General features: G+C 43.7%; 1 long non-coding RNA gene across 2 annotated transcripts in view; it reads left to right on the forward strand.

Moving 5' to 3' along the window:
- The window catches only part of LOC104002338 (uncharacterized), a 42,764-nt gene extending 23,612 nt beyond the window's left edge, over positions 1-19,152 (forward strand). Inside the window, exons 3-4 of one of the 2 annotated variants that reach the window (XR_001710000.3) lie at positions 12,993-13,229; positions 17,780-19,152. This is a non-coding gene — a long non-coding RNA (uncharacterized LOC104002338). The remainder of the gene's footprint in view (positions 1-12,992; positions 13,230-17,779) is intronic. The other variant, XR_001710001.3, reaches the window with a different exon arrangement.
- The last annotated feature ends 557 nt before the right edge of the window (positions 19,153-19,709 follow it).

A 19,709-nucleotide genomic window follows, 5' to 3' on the forward strand; every position in this document is an offset into this window, starting at 1 on the left:
CCTTCCCCTCAGTGCAACTCCTGTCTGCTCAGTAATAAAAGGAACATATAGCATCTTGCACTGCTCCTGAACATCTCTATATTTTCCATATTTTCTTGTTTGATATTTTAAAGTTAAGAAGAGAATACAAATAGCAACATAGGCAAGGCTGGATCTTATAATTCCATGTATTTCCCCGATCAGGGCTCTATTAGAATTGCATTTGACTTTTGTTTTTTGTCTCTCTCCCTCTCGAACACAAGCTCCTTTGTCTGCGATATTCCTAGTGCCTTACACAGTGGCTGCCACCTAGTAGGTGCTCAATAAAAATCAGTTGAAAGTTGTAAAAGAGAACAGTAATCTCCGGAAGTTAAGATTCCCACATGGTTGCTGATACTCGCAGGCGTAGTCAAATTTTTCAGAGTCTGCCTTTAAGCCCTTAATGGATGCCTGATAATTCTCTGCAGTTTCCGACAGATAAATTAAGAGAAGATAAGAGTCCAAGCCATGTGAAGGAAGACGATTTGGGACTCAGAGGCCATTGTAAGGCAGGCTGGCCCTGGGAACAACCCTGCAACAGGATCTTGCTTTACCGCCCCTTCCTGGTTCTACACCTGAGCGCTGGACCTACCCCGCCCAGGCCCACTGAGGCCCAGGCACCCCCAACACTTCTGACTTGGATGAAGTGCTATGCCATGGGCCACGGGATCTGGCTTCTCTAGTGGCCGTCCATAGGAGGCAGGAACTCCATCTAAAAATATGAGTGAGTTGAAGCCCCGTGGGTGAACTTTGACCAATGAGAGATGGGGGATAAGATCCTGCAGATAAATTCGTTTCTTCCTCACATCCCAAAAAGACTGTTTTGAGGCACAGTGGCCCCATGTGCCTCTCTGGAGATCTGCCATGTGAACCCAAATGCTTTGTGTTTCTTGTGAAGCTTCAGCCAGCTTGGCAACATCATCATGAGATTACTTTCCTGCCTGTTATGGATTGAATTGTGTCCCCACAAACATATGTTGAAGTCCTAACCCCCAGTATCTCAGAATGTGAACTTGTTTGGAAATAGGATCATTGCAGATGTAATAAAAGACGAGGTTATACTGGAGTTGGGTGGGTCCTTAAGCCAAGGTGACTGGTGTTATAAGAAGATGAGAGACACACAGACATAGACACAAGGGGAGAACGCTATGTGACAACAGAGGCCGAGATGGGCGTTACACCACCACAAGCCAAAGAACATCTGGGGCTACCAGAAACTGGAAGAGACAAGGAAGGATCCTCCTCCTAGAAGCTTCCAAGGAAGCATGGCCCTGCCGGCAGCTTGCCTTCATATTTCTAGCCTCCAGAACTGTGGGAGAATACCTTTCTGTTGTTTTAAGCCATCCCGTATGTATTAGCAGTACTTTGTTATGGCAGCACTTGGAAATTAGTACACCATCTCACTTCCATTTTCCCCTGACTCATGCTGTGCTCTGAGATTGTCCCTCCATAAAGTGTTAGCACAGAAACTTTGCCTTAGGCTTTGTTTTCTAAGGCAGTTAACAAGATTATATATATGTATGTGTGTGTGTACGAGTTAAAGTCCATAGTGAACTTTGATCAATGATAGATGATTTTTAATATATATGCATTTACAAGCATAATATATATGCATTTACAAGCATAATATATATGCATTTACAAGCATAATATATATAATACATATAATGCATTGACTATATATGCATTACAAGCATATATATATATGCTTAAATTATTTTTGAAGGGACACATAAGAAACTGGTAAAAAGGGTTGCCTCTGGGGAGGAGAAGTAGGGGGCTGCAGGACAAGGACAGATGAGAGAATTTTGTTTTCCTTTTTGTACCCTTGTCATGGTGGATGATATGGGTTTGTTAGTTGTTTATTTAAGGTAAATTTAAAACATTTTAAAGATAATGGCCTAGGAGGGTCTCTGAGGCTCTAAGAAGGACAAAAAGAGTACAGAGGGACTTGTGCAGACCTGGTAACAGGTAAGGGAGGTGTGTGGATGTCCCAAAAGATGCCAGCATATTCTGGACCAAAGGCTAGTCAAGATGAATTAAGTTTCAGGAAATAAACAAGGGCAGGTGTCTCTCTCCACTACGGAGCTAACACTCGAGCAACCCCAGGACAGAGGAGAACTCCCCAGAGAGAAGAAAGAGAAGGAGAAAATACTGACTTGAGCAAGCTTAAAACTAAAATGACCAAGAAACACATTTAAGTGTCTGAATTTGCTTAGAATTGACTATTTTGTTATTATTGTTTGTATTTAATCAGTAGTCAAAATGGGAGCTCAAGATATTGTTTAAATTACAGAAAAACAAAATTAGATATTTGGGGGATACTCAGGGTTATAGCTTGGGAAATATTATACCCACACCTGTTATTTGGTTTAATCCTCTCAACCACCTGTATAAGGTTAGTATCCCCATTTTACAGATGAGAAAACCAAGACCTAGAGAAGTTCAATGACTTAATCAAGATTATACAACTTTGAGGACAGGCATAGTGGCTCACACCTATAATCCCAGCACTTTGGGAGGTGGAGGAGGGCAGATCATCTGAGGTCAGATGTTCGAGACCAGCCTGGCCGACATGGTGAAACCCCATCACTACTAAAAATACAAAAATTAGCTGGGTATGGTGGCACAAGCATGTAATCCCTGCCACTCAGGAGACTGAGGCATGAGAATCACTTGAATGCAGGAGGTGAAGTTTGCAGTGAGCCAAGATCATGCCATGGCACTCCAGCCTGGGCTACTGAGTGAAACTGTCTCAAAAAAAGAAAGATTATACAACTTCTAAGTGTTAGAGCTGGGACTTGAATCTAGGCGCATGTAGACTCCAAACCTGATCCTCTCTTCCAGACTCCAGATTTCTTTTTGAGTGGGGTTTATTCCAGCATTTCTAAGAGAGGTTCACACATCTGTCAACTAGGAGGCTGGTTGGCTCTTAAGGACCAAATCATGCTCTTGGGTTGGGGGTAGAAGAGGCAGAATCAGGGGAGGAATGGAAGACATAGAGGGAGAGATGTGAACTTCCACTCCCATCCATCTCTGTATCCCTTCTTGGAGAAGGGTCTCCTGTCTAAATGGCTCCCTCTTCCTTCAACACAATTTGATCTAAGTATGTCTCTCATTCTACCCTAATTCCTGACAACCTAGTGTTTTGGGGGCCTGACTTAAAATGGCTTGAAGCCAGACGTGGTAGCTCACACCTGTAATCCCAGCACTTTGGGAGGCTGAGGTGGGCAGATCACTTGAGGTCATGAGTTCGAGACCAGCCTGGCCAACATGGTGAAACCTCATCTTTACTAAAAACGCAAAAATTAGCCGGGCATGGTGGCAGGAGCCTGCAATCCCAGCTACTCAGGAGGCTGAGGCAGGAGAATCGCTTAAACCCAGGAGGGAGGCAGAGGTTGCAGTGAACTGAGATCGCGCTACTGCACTCCAGCCTCAGCAACAGAGTGAGACTCCATCTCAATGAAAAAATTAAAGTTAAAATTAAATTAAATGGCTTGAGTTGACAGGATAGACCGTTGTTCACACAACAGGATATCTGTTATTGCCAGAGCACCCTCCAAGGTACAATCTGTGTGTGCCTTGACGGTAATTTTCCCTAAAGGCAAACTAGGTATGAGGTCTCAGTTATTCCTGAATAGGACTAAGAGTCAGGAGGATACAGATGAACTTTCCTCCACCGAGGTATTAATAATTATTTCTTAAATAAGTAGATGGATGGAGGATGGATGGATGGAAGGATGGATGGATGATGGGTAGATGATGATTAGACGGATGGACTATCTACTCAGGACCTCTGTTCGTTCTTCACTATCCTTTAATTTATGGTGGCTTACATCATTTCCTTATGTTTCCGCCTTCTATGCTTGGCTTCACTCAGAGATGGATCTAAGACTGCACTGAAATGCGTCCCCTGTCTGTCACAGACTATTCCCTCAGCTTGACTTTATACAATTCAAAGGATTCTGCTTCAGACTAGTTCTGTGTGATTAAAGGGCAACAATATTTCTGGCGCACACTTGTAGATTGTTTATACAAAAATAAAAAGGATAACTGAGACTATGGAAACTGGAAATCATTTGTCCTAATTATGGATAGTAATAGGAGAGCTTTGTGTTCACTAAACACGCCCGCCTGCTTGGCCCCCAGAGTTACTGAGTTCATCTCTGTTTTTATGTTTTGGCCTGTTATCTGCCCCTCCAGGATAGTTAACTCATTTTCCATCACTCCTTTCTTGCACTTTCCATTCCCGTTGAACTGAACCACTTGGTCTGATTTTCTTTTTCTTCTCAGTTATCAAGAGAGAGGTTCTATAATCTCAAACTATAATTGTGGATCTGACTATAACTCCTTGCAGTTCTATGAGTTTTTGCTTCATGTATTTTGAAGCTGTTTTGAGGTATATAAATCACTAAGATTATGTCATCTTGATGAATTGACCCCTTTATCATTATGAAATTATCTTCTTTATCTCTACTAATATTCTTTGTTCTGAAATCTATTTTGTCTGGTATTGATATAACCACATTAGTTTTGTTTTGACAAGTGTTAACATCACATATCTTTTCCCATCCTTTCACCTTTAAGCTATGTATGTATTTATTTATATTTAAACTGAGTTATTTTCCTTCTTTTTTTTTTTTTTTTTTTTTCTGGAGATGGAGTTTCACTCTGCCACCCAGGCTGGAGTGCAGTGGCCTGATCTTGATTCACTGCAGCCTCCACCACCTGGGTTCAGACAGTTCTCCTGCCTTAGCCTCCTGAGTAGCTGGGACTACAGGTGTGCAACACCACACCCAACTAGTGCTTTTTTTTTTTTTTTTTTTTGTACTTTTAGTAGAGACAGGGTTTCACCATGTTGGCCAGGCTGGTTTCAAACTCCTGACCTAAAGTGATCCACCCACCTCGGCCTCCCAAAGTGCTGGGATTATAGGCCTGAGCCACTGTGCCTGGCATAAAGTGGGTTTCTTACACAGAGCACATAGCTGAGTCTTGCTTTTTCTTATCCAACATGGCAGTCCCTGCTTTAGTTTCAATATTTAGCCTGTTTACATTTATCATGATTATTCACATGGTTATTATAAACACTATAACATTTATCATGATTATAACACATGCTATGTGTTTTCTATTTCTCCCATCTATTTTTTACTCACATTTCCCTCTTGTTCTTGTTTTTTTTTAAGTAATTGGGTATTTTTCATGACTCTATTTTTATCTTCTTTGTTGACTTATTAGCTATAACTGTTTGCTTGCTATTTTAGTGATTGTGTTAGGATTTATAGTATGCACCTTTAACTTATTGCTTACCTTTAAGTTATATCATATCACTTCATATATAAGAGTCTTACAACAAGGCCTGTCACGGTGGCTCATGCCTGTAATCCCAACACTTTGGGAGGCCAAGTCGGGTGTATCGCTTGAGCTCAGGAGTTCGAGACCAGCCTGGGTAATATGTAACCCCATCTTTACAAAAAATACAAAAATTAGCCAGGCGTGGTGGCGCATGCCTCTAGTCTCAGCTACTCAGGAGGCTGAGTTAGGAGAATCACTTGAGCCTGGGAGGTTCAGGCTGCAGTGAGTGGTGATCACACCACTGCACTCCAGCCTGGGTGACAGTTAAGACCCTGTCTCAAAAAAAAAGAAAGAAAAGAAACTTACTACAGTATATTTCTATTTCTCCCCTCCGGGCCTTTGTAGTATTGTTGTTATAGATGTACCTCTACATAATTATTAAATTATTTTTGCTTTAAACAGTCAATTATCTTTTTTTTTTTTTTTTTTTTTGAGACAGAGTCTTGCTCTGTCACCCAGGCTAGAGTGCAGTGGCATGATTTCGGCTCACTGCAACCTCTGTCTCCTGGGTTCAAGTGATTCTCCTGCCTCAGCCTCCCGAGTATCTGGGATTACAGGCACCCGCCACTGCGCCCGGCTAATTTTTGTATTTTTAGTAGTGACGGGGTTTCACCATGTTGGCCAGGCTGATCTTGACCTCCTGACCTCGTGATCCACCCGCCTCAGCCTCCCAAAGTGCTGGGATTACAGGCGTGAGCCACCGTGCCCGGCAACAGTCAATTATCTTTTAAAGAGACTTAGCTAAGAAGAAAAAAGTATTTAAATTGTCTATATAGTTGTCATTTCTGGTGCTCTTTATCCTTTAGGTAGATCCATGTTTCCATCTGGTATCATTTTTCTTCTGCTTGTAAGACTTCCAATAACATTTCTTGCAGAGTTAAGTCTGCTGCTGAGGAATTCTTTCAGCCTTTGTAGATCTGAAAAAGTATTTCACCTCTGTTTTTGAAAGACACTTTCTTTGAGTGTGGAACTCTCATTTGACAGGGCTTTTTGTTTTGTTTTCTGTTTAGTACATTAAAGATGTCATTCCACTGTCTGCTAGCTTGCTCTGCTTTCATGAGAAATCTTCTGTCATCCTTACCTTCATTTCTCTGTATATAAATGTGTCTTTTTTCTCAACTGCTTTTGATTTTCTCTTTATCGTTGATGTTTAGCAACTTAAGTATGATGTGCCTTGGGGTTTTTTTTTTTTTCATGTTTCTGTGCTTGGGTCTGTTAAGTTTCTCAGTTCGGGAAGTTTATAGTTTCCCTCAAACTTAGAACATTTTTGACCAATATTATTTTTGGCATACCAGCCCCATTTCAAGGACTCCATTCTCCAATTCCACTTACATTAGGCCACTTGAAGTTATCCCACAGTTCACTGATGCTTTGTTATTCTCCTCTGCAAAGTATACTGTGTTATTAGTCCTATTGAGTGCAATTTTTCATTTCAGATGTAGTTTTCATCTCTAACAGCTCAATTTAGGTTTATTTGATATCGTCCATGTCTTTCTGTCATGTTCAGTCTTTCCTCTAGCTTCTTGAAATATGGAATATGTAATAATAACTTTTACAATATGTTATATACAAATTCTATCATCCGTGTTATTTCTGGGTCAGTTTTGACTAATTGATTTTCTCTTCATTCTAGGTTGTATTTTCCTGCTTTTTTGCATGCCTGGTGCTTTTTGCTTGAATGCCAAATATTGTCAATTTTACCTTGTTGGATATTGAATAGTATTGTATTCATACAAATATTCTTAAGCTTTGTTCTGGGATGCCATTAAGTTACTTGGAAAGAGTGTGATCATTTCAGGTCTTACTCTTAAACTTTGTTAGGCCAGGTCAGAGCTGCATTTAATTTAGGGTTAATTCTCCCCCCTCCTACCAATGCAAGATAATCCTTGGTACTCTAATCAATGCTGCCTGAATTATGAGGTTTTCCACTCTGGCTGCTGGGAAGAGGCATTATCTGGGGCTCTCTGTGAGTACCCTCTGAGTACCATTCCCTCAAATCCTTTTGGGTGGCTCTTTACCTGGTTATGGGGGCATCAGTTTCCAATTACTGCTGTAACAAATACCACAAACTTAGTGACTTGAAACACCACAAGTGTATTATCCCCAAATCAAGGTGTCAGCAGGGCTACATTCCTTCTGGAGGCTCTAGGGAAGAATCTGTTCCCTGCCTTTTCCAGGTTTATAGAGGCTGCCTGTACTCCTTGGCTTGTGGCCCCTTCTTCTATTTCAAGGCCAGCAGCATAGCATCTTCAAATCAATCTCTCTCTCTCTCTTAGTCTCTCTGACCGCTGCTTCTGTCATGTCACATCTTACTCCCTCTTATGATTACACTGGGCCCACCAGGATGATCCAAGGTAACTTTCCATCTCAGTCTCCTTAGCCTAATCACATGTGCAAAGTTCTTTTTGCCCTGTAAGAGATTCCAGAGATTAGACATAGACATCTGGGGTGGGAGGGATTATCCAGTCTGTAAAATGGTCCATTACATATGATTCTTGATAGTTAATACACCAAAGTCATCTTAGTCTGTGTAGCCAACATCATGACACAAACTATTAGTATTTTTTTAAGTGATTTTATTTGTTTTCTCAAACTGACCCAGTCTCAGAAGTCTGTAACAGCTTAACCTTCCAGAAAGCATGCTCAGCATGACAGATCCGGGACCATGGAATGCCTTTCTCTGGCAAACAATAGAGATGCCCAATGATGCTAATCTTCTGTGGTAGGAACAGTCAGGGAGAAACAGTAATTCTTTTAGGCCCATGCAACTTTTGAATGTTTATATAACTCAAGTTACTTAATACAACTAATTTGGAGGGCAACTTGACAACATCTAACAAAGTTGAAGACATACATACCCTCTGATCCAAGAACTCTGCTCTAAACATTGACCTTAAAACTCCCACATGTACACGAAGAGACTTACACAAGAAAGTCCATTACAACTTAGTTAGCAGTAGCACAGAATTGGAAACATTGATAGGAGGATGGATAAACTGAGATTTAATCATTGTCTGAGTTCTCCAAAAAACAGACTCAGAGACAAAGATACAAGTAGTTTATGTGGGACGTGGTCTCAAACGTTTGACAGCAAAATATGATACTAAGGAAGAAGCCAACAAGCCACAAGGTGTGTTCTTGTGGTAGACATGGATGTGCTGCCCGGATTCCCCTTCAGGAAGCTGCAGGGGTTGGCATCAGCAGAGGGCCTCCAGCTGTCAGCTCCTCCAGGGTCTGCCTCAGCCATAGACAGCAGCCTCACCCAAGGTCATGCCCACTCCAGGACAGCCCACAGCCAGGGACTGAGCTAAGCGGAGGTATAAAGACCCAGCCATTTGGGTCCACCACGAGACACTCTAATGGGTGCTACTGTACTTGCTCCCCAGCTCCCTGCAGGTTGGCCAAGGCTTTATCAGGCCAGCATCACAGTTCTCCTCCTCCTTCTGCCCAGTCCTGTGTTCCCCCGTTTCCTTTTGGAGGTGTTGATTCCTAATAAACATCTTACATCCCAAATTCCAGCTCAGTTTCTGCTTCTGGAAAACCTGGCCTGAGATGCTTATCAAGGAAGTTACCACTGTGGGCAGTGAACTGCAGCTTAATCCTGCTGGGAAATTCTAGGAGGCAGTGTAGAGTGAGGCCTCAGAGTTATCCTCCCTAAGGAGCAAGGGAGCTGGGGTATTTATCTACCAACTTCCATCAGTCATTGGTGAGGGCTATTCCTGGGGGCTGTTAAATCCCAGGCTTTTGGGCCTGCTCCATGTAGCAACAGATCATGCTCCCACAGTCAAGAAAGTCCGTGGACAATGATGTGTGGGTGCTGGCAGTGGGAGCCAGAGAAATGCTGAGTGCTCAGAGGATATAGGCAGGCAAGACACCAACAGAGATTGCTACATTCACAGAAAGGAATATTAAACAGCAGTGATGATGAATTAGCTATTTGCATCAATGTGGATGAATCTGTCTGCGGCCATACCACCCTGAACATGCCCAAACATGTCAATATGGATGAATCTCACCAAAACAATATTGAGTGAAAAAAACAAGGTTCAGAAGAATCTAAACAGTATTATATAAATTGGAGAAAAATTTAAAACATGCAAAACAAGAATATTTTTAAGAAAGATACACACACACATACATATATATAGCAAAAGTAGAAAAATATGATGAACAGTAAATTCAGGAGAGTCATAGTATCAACAAAGAGGGAGGGATGGAATGGAATCAGGAATCAGGAGGAGGCCTTGACTACATCTTAAATGTTTTAAATTTTTTGCTGGGTAGAAGTTACACATATGACCATTATATTATATTCTAATTTTTTTTGTATGCCCAAAATTTAAAAAAATAAAACATTGTAATAAACAGGCCAGACTCAGTGCTTCATACCTGTAATCCCAGCACTTTGGGAGGCCAAAGTGAGAGAATCACTTGAGCCCAGGAGTTCAAGACCAGCCTGGGCAACAGCGAGACCCCATCTGTACAAAAACTTTAAAAAATTAGCCTGGCATGGTGGCACATGCCTGTAGTCCCAGCTACTTGGGAGACTGAGGAGGGAGGATCACTTGAGCCCAGGAGTTTGAGGCTGCAGTGAGTTATGATTGCACTACTTCACTCCAGCCTGGGCAGCAGAGTGAGAACTTAAAAATAATTATAATAAACAAAGTAAAATCTTATTTAAAAAATTCAAATGATCTGAAAGACACGAGGATTGGCCATTGTGGAAAAAAAAAAAGACTTGTTTTGTTTTTAACTAAAAATAGCATTAAGGATATTTTTAAATATAAAAACTCTTTCATGACAAGGGTATAAGAAAATGTAATAGGCGCTACCACTGGAGAGCTGAAATACTTTCAACTTCACATCTTTTTTTTTTTTTTTTTTTAACTTTTATGTTAGGTTCAGGGGTACGTGTGCATGTTTGTTACATAGGTAAACTTGTGTCATGGGGGTTTGTTGTACAGGTTGTTTTGTCACTCAGGTACTAGGCCTAGGACCCAGTAGTTATTTTTTCTGATCCTCTCTCTCCTCCCATCCTCCACCCTCTGATAGGCCCCAGTGTGTGTTGGTCCCCTCTATGTGTCCATGTGTTCTTATGATTTAGCTCCCACTTATAAATGAGAACACATGGTATTTGGTTTTCTGATTCTGTGTTCATTTGCTAAAGATAATGGTCTTCAGCTCCCTCCATGTTCTTGCAAAGGACATAATCTCATTCTTTTTATGGCTGCATAATATTCCATGGTGTATATGCACCACATTTTCTTTATCTAATCTGCCATTGATGGCCATTTAGGTTAATTCCACATCTTTGCTATTGTCAACAGTGCTACAGTGAACATACATGTACATGTGTCTTTATGGTAGAATGACTTATATTCCTTTGGGTATATACCCAGTAATGGGATTGCTAGGTTGAATGGTAGTTCTGTTTTTAGCTCTTTGAGGAATCGCCACACCGCTTTCCACAATGGTTGAACTAATTTACACTCCCACCAACAGTGTATAAGCATTTCCTTTTCTCCACAACCTCACCAGCTCTTATTTAACTTTTTAATAATAGCCATTCTGACTGGTGTGAGATGGTATCTTATTGTGGTTTTGATTTGCATTTCTCTAATGATCACACCTTTTTTATTGTTTGAATTGTTTTTAACATGAACAGGTACTGCTTTATTGAAACATGAAAAGCACCTGTAATTCTATCAACCTAACACCACTATTTTCATTTTCATTAATTCATTTTCCAGACCTTGCTCACATGCATACACTCTTTGCTAAGTTGCAATCATATTACACATGTATTTTATACCATTTACACTTAATCATATATGATATGTACATAAATGTTTCTCCATTTCTATGTAGTCTAAATAATCATCTTTTCTTTTTTTTTGAAACAGGGTCTCATTTTGTCACCCAGGCTGGAGTGCACTGGCACAATCTCTGCTCACTGCAGCCTCAATCTCCCAGTTTCAAGTGATCCTCCCACCTCAGCCTCCCAAGTAGGTGGGGCCACAAGCATGCACCGCCATGCCTGGCTAATTTTTGTATTTTTTGCAGAGATGAGGTTTCGTCATGTTGCCCAGACTGGTCTCAAACTCCTGGGCTCACATGATCCTCCCGCCTTGACCTCCCAAAGTGTTAGGATTACAGGCGTGACCCACCACACCCAGCCTAAAGAATCATAATTTTAATGGTTACATAGTGTTCTGTCTTGTCAATGCACAGTAGTTCACCAACCATTTCCTTATTTGAGATATTTATATTGCTTCTAAATTTCAGATATTGAAATAACTTTATGATAAATATACTTGTGGAGGTTTTTATGTTAAATATAGCCTTAGCAGAAACCCCAGGGGTGCAATTACTAAGTCAGAGGGTGTGTCTTTGCCCTGCAACACACAAAGCTTTCCCTTTGATGACGATTGTTTACTTAAAGCCCTGGGGACTCCCAAATGCCTGGGAATCTTCATTTTAGACTTAACCTATTTTAGGCTTGGTTTTGTTTTACTGGATTCTCAGGAGAGCAAAGGAGACAGCTGGGAGCAGATGGCAAATCCCAGTTTGCCCAAAGAAATGTCTATTTTCCAAGGGGCATGAAGAATTTAGGAATAAAGCAGATCTGATTTCTAATTCTGACCTTGCTACTGGCAAATTGTGTGGACTCAGGAAAGTGACTGGCCCTCCCTAAGACTCAGTGTCCTTACCTCTGAAATGGAGCTGTCAATCACATCTGCCTCACAGGCTTGTTCTGAGGATGAAGTGAGAAAATGCCCACAAGGTGCTGGTTGCAGCAGCTGGTGCATAGTAAGTACTCAGTGGATATGAGCTGGTCCTAAGTAAGGTCAGCAAAAACACTCTTCCCACAGACCCCGAGAAAGCAGAGTCCTGAATGAGGGGCTAGGGGAGTTGCCTTCCAGCTGATATTTCTCAATGGCTGTAATGCTGGTGAGAATTAAATAATTGGAGGAAGCAGGGGGAGAGAGAGAATGGAAAGAATCTTCTCTGGAACTACCAGCCTGTATTCTCTGCATTTCCATATCTAGCATGGAAATGAGAGAAAAACTGATGTTTATTGAGCAACTATAATGTCCCAGGTGCTTCACGTGCATTTTCTCCCCAGGCCTCCCTGCAGGGGTGAGGGAAGACTGCAAAGGTACAGGAATGGATGTTGAGGCTGTCCAGGCATCTCGCGTCTGAATGCGCGAGATGCTAGCCCTGCATCTCCCAGCTGGAGAACTGCACTCAGTTTGTCTCCTCATCTGTAAGTTGGGGAATGATCATTGTGCTGGGAAGAAATCATTTTTATAAAGTGCCGGGCACATAGTAAGCACCGGCAGTAGCTATAATGAGCAGCTTGCCCCAGGTCACCCAGAAAGTGGCAGCACTGAGACTGGGGCTGGGTCTCCTGCCTCCGGAGCCCACATTTTTTCCACTGCATCACATTTACCTCTATACAAATGCCCATGGTCCGTGTGATACAAAATACTTGAGAAATACTTCTATGGTGGTTCAAGAAAAGAATTATTCTGGGCCCTTTGTACTGTGTTTCAAGTGTTCTGTAATCAAAGAATTCATCCCTCCAGTCATTTCTGAAAGCTTCCCTTCTTTTTCAGGAGCTTAAAAAGGATGCAGTCCCAAAACATAGAAGGATTTACTCCAGATCCAAGCAGTGAGTCAGGAACAGAAAGCCTGATGCCCTCACCTGGAACTCTCCCTCCTCCCTGGATGAGGACCTTCCCCAGAATTGCAGGGCACCCACACAAGACCAAGCAAGTTCAGAGAAAAGTGAAACCTGACTTTAGAGCCTCTGGGATGTTCACTACACCTCATGGAAACTGTTTGGTTCACAGGTAAGGAAACCGAGGCCCAGTCAGTCACGTTGGTCACGACTGCTCCTGGCGTTAGTGTCTGAGACAAAATTACTAACCACCCTTGTGCTTCTGGTAAACAGTGTTTGAGGTTTAGTGTCAATGTGAGCAGTCGTATATGAGAACATCTCTGGCTGTGCAGCTAATTACCACCTTTCTAAAGTAATCTCTGCCTGAAATGTACTGTGGCTGGAGCAGTTCAATTTCAGCATTGAATATGAAGTGACCATGGGCTCCGCAGGCACACAGGGATCCAAATTAGGAGAAAGTTGTTCCACTTGTCAACATGGAAGGAAGCGTTGTGTATTTCTTCTTTGTGGTGCCAGATTTAGCACAGGGAGGCTTCTGCCAGATAATTCGTCTTTGCAGTTGTCCTTATAGGAGGGTCTTAGCCCACCACACTAGGTTATTTTCAGCCTGGTGAAGCAAAGAGGGAACACTAGTAGCAGAAGACCAGGCTGAAGGAGTTGTCTCTGCCCATGAGAGGTAACAAACGGGCTTTGTGGTTCTGAGCCTCAATTCTAGAAAATGGGTGCATTAATATTTACTGTATCTAGACCTAAAGCTTTAAATAACATCTATAGACTGAAGCCTCCTAACAACCTAACACCACTATTTTCATTTTCATTAATTCATTTTCCAGACCTTGCTCACACACATACACACTTTGCTAAGTTGTAATCATATCACACATGATATATGTGAATCAAGTGTGATTCATATATACGACCGGATTCTAGGTTCATACATATGACTGTCTACCAGACCCTGCTCTTGAGACCCAGCCCCCATCTCACTGCTGCCGCTTTCTTGATCTGGGGCAAGTTACCAATCACAGCTACCACTGGGCTCTACTACGTGTCGGGAGCTTTATAAACATGATTTCTTCCCAGCACAATCATCAATCCTCATTTTACAATAGTCAACATGCAAAAATGAAGCTTTCCATTTCCTGCCCCCCAAACCTGCTCCTCCCCTCATCTGCCTCTTCTCTGTGACACCACTGGTTTGCATCTACCTGCTCAGGCCAAAGACCCAGGAGGCCTAACTCCTCTCCCCTCCTCTCCTGCTCCACACTTTTAATTCATCCGCAAGTCCTGCCAGCTTTACCTGCAAAACACATCCAGAACCTGACCCTTTCTCGCCACATGCACTATGTCCACATAACTCCTGCCACCGCTTTATGAAAATAATATCTTTAAATGCAAAAAATAACATACAGAGAATTATAAAGGAAACCAATCATATTAGCATCTATTTACCAAAATATTTTAAAGAATAGATTTATGAGATATTAATGTATGTGCTTTGTTATTACCACATTAAATAAAAAGATCTGGTGGCAAGTCTAATAACTATTATAATTCCAAAGTAGTGATAAGTATAAGCAATATTTCCAGAGAGCTGCAGGGACTGGATGTAATGTGATATAAAAACATCTGTGATTTCTAGTGGTGACAAAGTCCCAGGCACTGCTCATATTATTGTAGTTTGTTGCCTACATTTATCATTGAAAAGAGTGCTAAAACCTAGTTAGAGGCCGGGTGCAGTGGCTCATGTCTGTAATCCCAGCACTTTGGGAAGCTCAGGCGGGCGAATCACTTGAGGCCAGGAGTTCAAGACCAGCCTGGCCAACATGGCAAAACCCCGTTTCTACTAAAAATATAAAAATTAGCCAGGCGTGCTGATGCACACCTATAATCCCAGCTACTCAGGAGGCTGAGGCATGAGAATCACTTGAACCCAGGGACAGAGCGGAGGTTACAACGAGCCAGGATCCTGCCACTGCACTCCGGCCTGGGCGACAGAGCCAAACTCACCCTAGTTAGAGGTTCATGAAAATAGTCTTACACACACACACACACACACACACACACAACCCCCACTTAGAAGCACATAAACACACACACTCATACACCCACATACATATTCCTCCACTTAGAAGTACACAAACTCCCTACATTCTGGTTGAGAACACGTGACTGAGTGCACACTGCAGGCGTCCCTGGCCTGGGTGTTTGCAGCAACCTCCCGATGCACCTCCAGGCATCCAGTCTGGCCTCCTCCAGTCCACTCTCAGCTTGGCAGTCCCAATGACTCCCTCCCTGTGGATGTCATATTATATCACTGTCCTACTTCGAACCCTCCAACAATAGCCCATCACCATATGTAAAATCCAAAGTCCTCACCACAACCAATGAGGCCCCAGATCATCTGGAAACCGCCTTTGCAAAAATTATATCGGTGAGAAAAATTATAACAGTAAGCTAAGCTAACCCTCCCCCAATCTTGCCTTTCCCTTAATTATTCCTGGACTGTTGGGCTGAGCTAAAATTGGAAGACATTTAGGCTACAGTGTAAATAATAGGCCTTGTGCCAAACTCAGCTGCTTTTGTAAAGCTAATGGGAGGCCATCAGGCTTGGGGGAGGAGAGAAGCCTGAATCCCGCTAAGGTGCGGATATAAACATTGTCAGCCATTATTCGGGAGGTTATAAGATATGCAGCTTGCCCAATTAGTCCTGCAAATAACACCACTATTGTAGATTGGCCTTTTCAGATATCTTTCCAGGCTTTATCCATGTCTGACACCCATGGCTCCATCTGGACTGCCAACTCCACTCCTGTGGCCCCACCCAGAAGTGATTCAGCCTTTCAAAGGACAGCTTTGACCCCCACTGATTTCATTTCCACCCCAACAAATCAGCAGTAAGCACCTATTACCTGGCCTTCCCCCAAACTGCCTTTGAAAAACCCCTAATCTAGAAGCTTCACACGATTTGAGTCCAGATTCTATGTCCCACATGGCGTGGTCAGGCTTGTGTCTATCATACTCTTTCTCTACTACAATGCTGTGGTCTTTGTTTATGCAGTGAGCAGGAAGAACCCCTCAAGCAGTTACAGTCTGGACCTTGGCTACCTCCCCGTCCTCATTTCCACCACCCTCCCCTCACTCATTTCACACCCTTCTGCCCAACGCTGTTTCTCTCTCCAGTACCCACCTGGCTCCTTCAGTCCTTTGGGGCCTCTGTTCAAGTGTCACCTGCTCAGAGAGGCCTTCTCCGATCCCCCCATCCCCATGTAAAACAGTCCCCCCTCCCAGTCACACTCTACACTCAGACCCTGCTTTCTGGTCCTACTGAGATGCATTTGTATGTTTCTGTGTCTTTGTGTTACAGTGGGCAGCTAGTCAGGCATAAACAGGAGGAGAGAGCCACCCCCGCCTCACCACCAGGAATGTCTGGCGAACATTAGGTGATGGTCGGGCGGTTGTTAACAGTTTCTCTTAAGGAATCATCCGTCACAGCCAGCTCCAGGGAAAGGCAGTCTCCCTATAGATAGGAAAAAACCTGAAACAAGTGATCAGTAGCTTCCTGATAAGATCAGGAATTGGGTGAGTGGGCTCACACATGTGCGCTCAAAGGCAAAATGGTGGAGTTTCACTGGTATAATGACCTTATAGGAACACTTGACTGGAAAGGGGAGAACATCTCAAGTGAGCATGCGTACAACTCTAGGAAACATACTGCGCGTGCTCACCCCCCAAGTGCTGGCAGGCCACTGTGCATGCCAACAGGCGACCCCAAGGAAAGGATGAGGGGAGAAGGGACGCAAGATCCCGGAAGTATGCCAACGTATAAAACCCCAAGTCAAAAGCTCAAAGCTCACTTGTCTTTCAAGTCACCCACTTAGCCCTCTTCCAAGTGTACTTTCCTTCCTTTCATTCCTGCTCTAAAGCTTTTTAATAAACTTTCACTCCTGCTCCAAAATTTGCCTCGGCCTCTCCTTCTGCCTTATGTCTCTCAGTCGAATTCTTCCTTCTGAGGGGGCAAGAACTGAGGTTGCTGCAGACCTGTACAGATTCGCCGCCAGTAACATTTCTTGTCTGTCTACCCCACTAGAATGTCAGGCCTTATCACTGCTACTGGGATAATGTAGAGGGACCTATCATGTAGAGGGACAGGGTACACATCTGTAGATTTAATAAGTGGAGAAATATGAAGTCCGGACTCATTGGCCGTGAGAGTTCTGGCAAGGAAGAGGCCAGTCAGGACAGCTGCTGGAGGGCTGGACCATGAACAGGACCTCTGCCAGTTGGAGCATGCCCTCTGCTTTAGTGCCTTGTTACATATACCCCGGTCTACTCATCACTCATGTTGCCATCAGACACTCCATCTCAGAGCCTGCAGTGAGTCCAGAAGAGAACAGGGCCCCAAGCAGAAGTAAGTCCTGCAGTCACTCAGCCCACCATCCCAGGAGGCATTGCACAAACTCTGCTGTCATCAACATGCCCCTGGGGGTCTTACACTCCCACCCTGGACTAAGACCTCCTCCTGATGCCTCACAGTGCTCTCCATGAGAGGAGTGTTGAGAAACACATTTCTAGGGGGTTCTGCTGTCCCCTACAGACCAGCGCTCAGTCATTCCTCCTGGATCTAGCTCTGGTATGGCTTTGCAGCCTTCACTCACAGATTTGCCCTGAATCTGGGCTCCACTGTCTCCCTGTCTGACACATCTGATCTCTCTGTTTCAGTAGAGCTCCAACTACCGTCTACTCCCTGCAACTGGCCTGCTGCCAACGCCCCAGATCTCTTATGGAGCTGCTGGAAGAGACAGCCTGCCACAGAAGAAAGCAGCCCTCCTCTTTCATGGCCTCCCACATCTTGAAACAAACAAAAGCAAACAAAACAAAAGCTTAAGTCCCAGCCTGATTCACCAGGTTTGGTTCCCAATTGTTGAAATTCCCTTCCCAGGGCTCTCAGAACCAGGGTTGGCTGGAGGGGTGAAAGAGGCTGGCCCTAAGCCCAGTAATAGGACACCAAGGGGGAGCTAAAAGCTGGGATCTGGGGTGAAGATGGGGTCTTCCAAGCTGGGAGGCAGACACCAGGCCAGAGCAACCGGCCTGCCCCAGCTCAGGCCTCTTAACCCATGCAGGGCAAGAGTATAAACAGAGGCCACGGACCACATGCCTCAGTATTTAAACTTATAAATCAAGCTAACATAACATGAAATCAAATATGTTCTATCCTCCTAGCTTGACAAATACTTTCATAATGAGATGGAATGCCAGGTTCAGATTTAGAATTTTCAACTTCTTAAAGTTCCAAGTCAAAATACAGCATTAGGGGAGGGCCCCCAACCTGGAGGTCTCCCCTCCCCCATTTTCTTTCACTCCCAGCTCTGTCTCACACCACGAGGGACCTTGGGTGAATGCCCCTTGATACCCCAGCCCCCCACAAACAGCTGCCCTTTCCCCCCTTGGCCAAGGGTAAGCACAGCAGCAGGGCAGTCTGCCCTTGGCTGGAGAGATGGAAGGAGAAGCCACACGGGCCCTGAAAATGCATTTGGGGACTCTTGGGCAGGAAACTTGGGAGTTTCTGGAGCCTCAAGGATGGTCTAGTGGGACAGAGCCACTTGGGCCCATGAGCTCCTTGACCCATGGGGAAGGGTAGGGCTAGAGGAGGGCCAGGGCAGGCCCTATGAACAGAAGAACCTAGAGTAACTGCCCTGTCCCCAGATCCTGTCACTGAGCAGGCATACTTGGGAGGGTATTGGAGGGTGGAACCCAAGGGAGCTTGCCCAAGGCACTGGGAAAGAAAAGTGTAAACCTTGTTAGAGAATGCTAAGGATAGCTGTTAAAGCCTCAGAGATTTTACTCACTTTTGGCTGTTTCTAAAAATCTTCCCCCAAAGGAAGATCTTGCTCTCATTGAGGATCTGAGAAAGAATTCTCTCCAAGTAGTTTCAAAACATTCTGATGTAAAAACTCTGGTGTGTTAGTCAAAAATAAATTTTGTTGCTTGATGGCTTCACCATTCACAAAATATTCTATCCATCCAATTTAAAAATAAGAGCAGGGTATTTAAAACTCTTTCAATGAACACAAATTAAAACAATGAATCTTGAATTGTTGTTTTAACCTTGTTTTTTAATTATGATCAGCTTAAGGGAGAGATATCAGGGGAAATGGGAATAAAAAGATACAGTGATTCAAAAATAAATGAAGTGGGGCCAGGCGCGGTGGCTCATATCTATAATCCCAGCACTTTGGGAAACCGAGGTGGGAGGATCACTTGAGGCCAGGAGTTCAAGACCAGCCTGGCCAACATGGTGAAACCCTGTCTCTACTCAAAATACAAAAAGTAGCCAGGCGTGGTAGCATGCACTTGTAGTCACAGCTACTCAGGAGGCTGAGGCAGGAGAATCACTTGAACCTGGGAGGCAGAGGTTGCAGTGAGCTGAGGTTGTGCTGAGTACCACTGCACTCCAGCCTGGGCAACAGAGTGAGATGCTGTCTCAAATAAATAAATAATCTCAGCAAACTAACACGGGAACAGAAAACCAAACATCGCATGTTCTCACTTGTAAGTGGGAGCTGAACAATGAGAACACATGGACGCATGGTGGGGAACAACACACACCGGGGCCTGTGGGGTGGGGGCAGGGGGAGGGAGAGCAATAGGA

The sequence above is a fragment of the Pan troglodytes genome, chromosome 16, assembly GCF_028858775.2.
Source record: "Pan troglodytes isolate AG18354 chromosome 16, NHGRI_mPanTro3-v2.0_pri, whole genome shotgun sequence".
In the NCBI taxonomy this organism is placed as follows: Eukaryota; Metazoa; Chordata; class Mammalia; order Primates; family Hominidae; genus Pan; species Pan troglodytes.